The 4,432-nt window shown below is 33.6% G+C and overlaps 1 pseudogene; it reads left to right on the forward strand.

The window, feature by feature from the left end:
* Nucleotides 1–1,830: 1,830 nt before the first annotated feature.
* On the forward strand, nucleotides 1,831–3,303 carry LOC107865254 (annotated as a pseudogene).
* Nucleotides 3,304–4,432: the final 1,129 nt, after the last annotated feature.

Genomic DNA, 4,432 nt, shown 5'->3' on the forward strand with positions numbered 1-4,432 from the left:
TGAGTATTAATTTTATACAGTTAATTCAATAAACGAAGAAGCTTCAAGCAGGAAGATTCTAGTAAATTGCCCAAAATAAATTAAAGTATTGTGTCAAATAAAAGCTTTGCTTGCAACAAAGGGTGGCAACAAACTACCTACCACACGTTGTTTTTACTAACGAAAATTTATGACATATTATTATCAGCAGACCTTATCATAAGGTATTTTTTTTCTACTATATAGAAATGTGAAGAAGGGACGACCAAGGGCAATAACGTAATTTTACACTATCAAATATTCTACATCTCTAGCTCTAGAATAATCCATATTTCTCATACTCAGTCCACACAAACAATCGGTATACTATTTCACTTTTCTCCATATATCTAGAAGAATCAACATTTCTTGAAGTCTTCCTTGCTATCATTCTTCCTCATGTTAGTATTTTCCTCTGTTATGGCTGCGATGTAAGATTCTTTTCCGTAATGAAACAATAAAAATTTCCAGTTATTAGTTCAAGGGCTTCGTTCAGTTTCATGTTGTTTGTGGCGGTGTCTACAGTATCAGCGTCGTTGTCTGTAATTAGTCTGTGTTGGAGCTATAATGCTTTTGATCAATTGAATTCGAGGAGGTTGGTGATAGGGAAATTAGGATTTTGGGGTTTGGAGATTGGGTTGTTCTATGGAGTGCATTATGTGTATACAAAGTGGGAGGTTTTGCAGTTCACGATTATCCAGGTATAAAAATGGATTCTTTATTTCAAGTTTATTATGTTGTTGCATAATACAAAGACTTTTATATAGTATGTGTCATGAATTTTGATCTTTAATATGCTTCAAACTGTTTTAGTATTTTAATCTCAAATCAAGTGTAGTGAACTCGCTATGTAATTAACAAGTCGACCACTCAATTCGATAATAATTTACTCCCAATCCAACAACAATTTGATTCAATTTCCTAGAAACATAAAAAATCAAGTCAGTAATAGAATGGAATATAACAGCTAACAACAACCAGGAATGCTAATTTAAATCAAAATAGTCTAGCGTCAACTCCCAGTAATCAGGTCATCACTAAGATACTTGAAATGGGAATAAAAATACAGCTTTCAATATGATCTATAGTTCGAACTGATTAGCTCATTCATTTAGGGAAATAGCAATTTGATTAATTGGTAATTAGTAAAGAATTTGATAGTATGTGTTGAGAGAGAAGAGAAGTCAGAGCAAGAAGAACATGGGAAAGGGTTAAGGAAATACCAATTTTTCACATGCTCTCACACCGGAATTTTGATGTATGATTGTATTCATAATTGTTTCCTTATGGGATCCTAACCCTTCATTCGCTTTAATCGGAGCCATCCACGTGTTTTAACCTCCTTTTGAACATTGTCCAATTTACTGTGAATGAGCTGACTAACCTCCTATTTTGAAATTTCATCTATCTTTTTGGATGAGTTCTTTCAACTTTTCATCCACTTTTCTACATTCTTCATGGTGCAATTTCAGGTGAGATTCACACATAAATATAGCTATTTATTGATTATAAATCTATAATATACACACATAAAACATGTTTCTTGATCAAGCTTCTTTACTATTGCGATAATCGAAACACAATAAACAACAATAATGGATATCTACAACTAAATCGTAAACTAACATACTATGGTGCACGACAACACTCCTATCCGACTACCTTCTACTCTAATAGGCGTCCTTCACATTCCCCTATCTAAGATCATGTCTTCAGTAACCTGAATATGCGTCATGTCCTGCCTAATCACCTTTTAATTTTCTTCTTTTTTAATTTTGACTGTTTTTATCATTTAGATTATTTTTCTAACCAATGATTGGGAGGAGGGGGGAAGAAGTCGTGTTGATCACCTGCCACCTTATTAATCCATACCTAGACTTGGTTAATGGATCCATTAAAGAAAAACTTGAGAATTTCTGTAATGAGCTATTAGGAGACTCTGACGAAGATTGTTTAAATTGACCTTGGTTATGTATGTCTTAGTTCTTGCTCATGGTTTTGTTTATACAGATATGAAATGAGATTTAACATGAAGAGCGGTGCAGCTTCATAGAAGTAACTATCCGAGTGTAGTTGATTCTCCAAGGATCAATAAGAACTACACTGGAAGGTCAATCTCCTATCGTAAAATTATCAGGAAATTTAATCAACGTAGCTTAAGTATCGGTCACATAAAATGCTTGGTAATGAACACCTTCATTTATCATCTATCTATTTGCTTGTTATTTTGTTCGTGAGTGCTAAGATGTGTTTTCCGTATGTATTAGCTTGATGTTCCTCTTTAGTTTTGATTGCTTGTTCTGGTTTACCTAAAGTTTTGTCAGTAGGCCTCTCTCTCATATTGGTATAATAATAGTAACTCTGTTGAAATTTAGGAAGCAACATTATGTATATGGAACCACTTTGAATAGCATTGCTAAGGTAACTAGAATCATCAAATTTGATTTGCAGGCTGAACCAGATACTGGAAAATCACAGCTTGAAGTTAGAGAAAATATTCAAAGTATATTTGATCTTGGACCTGGCAACTTTGTTTCGGAGGCTGTATTTGTTCCCAATCAGCCTGGTACAGAATGTGAAGAAGACGATGGCTACTTGATATTCTTCATGCATGATGAGAACACTGGGTACCTTATCTTCCACTCTCTTATTTACATTATCATGAGCATCACTAAGACCATTCTGCATTGGTGGTCTTCCAAATGTTAGGAAATAAGGAAAATTTCGTTTGTTCTACTATTTAAAGTGATGTTGGCAAAGAGTTAGTTACGAAGTTTATTGTGTCTAACAGTTGCACCCGCATAATGTAAAGAGCATAATGTATTCTACTTCTTAGAATTGTGTATGTGTAGAGAAAGTTTGCAACCACACTATACTGAAGCTACATGCTTTTAAGTTCATATGATGCTCAATTGTCTGTTTTTTGTTCACATTGATATGATCATAGCTAGAAAAATACGTACAGGAGAGCATTCACTATTTAGTTACAGTTTTCTTTGGACTTTATTTACACAAAATTGGAAGTGGGTGCATGTCCATGTTTCCCTTGTACATGGTGTACCTTTATCTATCAATTATGTTGCTATCTTTTTTCTTAGGCGCATGTGGAAATGAAAAGTTTATAACTGAAATTTAAAACTAAAATCACCTTAACCGAACCATTCTCTTATAAATTTATGTAGAAAGTTAGCTGTGAATGCAATTGATACAAAAACAATGTTCGCGGAGCTTGTGGTAGTTGCTGAATAGCCAAAAAGAGTTCCTTATAGATTCCATACTTTCTAAGGAGGTTTAAACTGGTGTTTCCTTATGATTTCTACGTTCATAATTTGATTGATTGTCAGATAATCGATAATGAATTTGAGCTAAAAAATAAATTTTTGAATAGCGAATTTGTTTTATATCTAGCTGGGTATTGGTTTATTGTTAGATAATCGATAGAAAATTTGAGCGAAAAAATCTTTTCTTGAGGTGCAAATCAGGTCAAAAGGTGAATTGTGAGCCCAACATAGTTATTAGTAGCTTCTCAGGACATTCATAGTATATAGGGTGCTGTGGTACAGAATTACGATGGATCGGGTTGGAGATATTTTGATTTATGATTACAATTGGGTACTTTGAGTTGGATATTTGATTTGGGTTTGCATTGATTGATTTGTTTGATGGAGAGTTTATTTATTTGAGATTACCTAACAAAGTGTTTGATAGAATGCCCGAGAGAAATGTTGTTACTTGGACTTTGATAGTTACTAAATTTTCCTTTTCAAAAGGAAAAGACGTGAAAATATGGAAGACTAACTTTCACATGGGGATCTTTTTTTCTTTCTTTGTGTTGCCTGCTCTTAATGATATTTTTTCCTGATTTCTATCTGTTTTGGGTTCAATATATGATTCCAAAATATTAGTATTATTTACTCCCTTCTTGGCTTCTTCCCAATTTAGGTGTCCAAAACTGAATTTGATTTCTTTGTATTTTGAAAAACAATAGTATCTGATATTTAAAATAGATTTAAATTTATCAATTGATTAATTAGGTTTTAGCAAAAAGACTTTGCAAAGTATACATCTATAACATTTGCTTTATGGGTAGTCTTATGTGCTTATAACCAAACAACTCTATTTACACTTCACTATGAAGTAATATTGATGTGTGCGCAATCACCCTAAATAAGCTGAAATGTGTTTGACGATCATCCTGAAGCACCGTCATACATGGGATAGGATGTCAAAGTTGCCGTTAAGCTTAGACAGAACCAGAGATGTTGAGATAAACTGTGATGGTGATTTGGAGGGGCCATCAAATATGTGATATCTCATCAAAATCATCGTCAACCTGAGGCAAAATATGTTGTTTACCAATAGAGTTGTGACGCCAGTTTACAAACGCCGCCAATATTTTTGACACGCCATCAGG

Source organism: Capsicum annuum, chromosome 3 (assembly GCF_002878395.1).
Source record: "Capsicum annuum cultivar UCD-10X-F1 chromosome 3, UCD10Xv1.1, whole genome shotgun sequence".
NCBI classification, from domain to species: domain Eukaryota; kingdom Viridiplantae; phylum Streptophyta; class Magnoliopsida; order Solanales; family Solanaceae; genus Capsicum; species Capsicum annuum.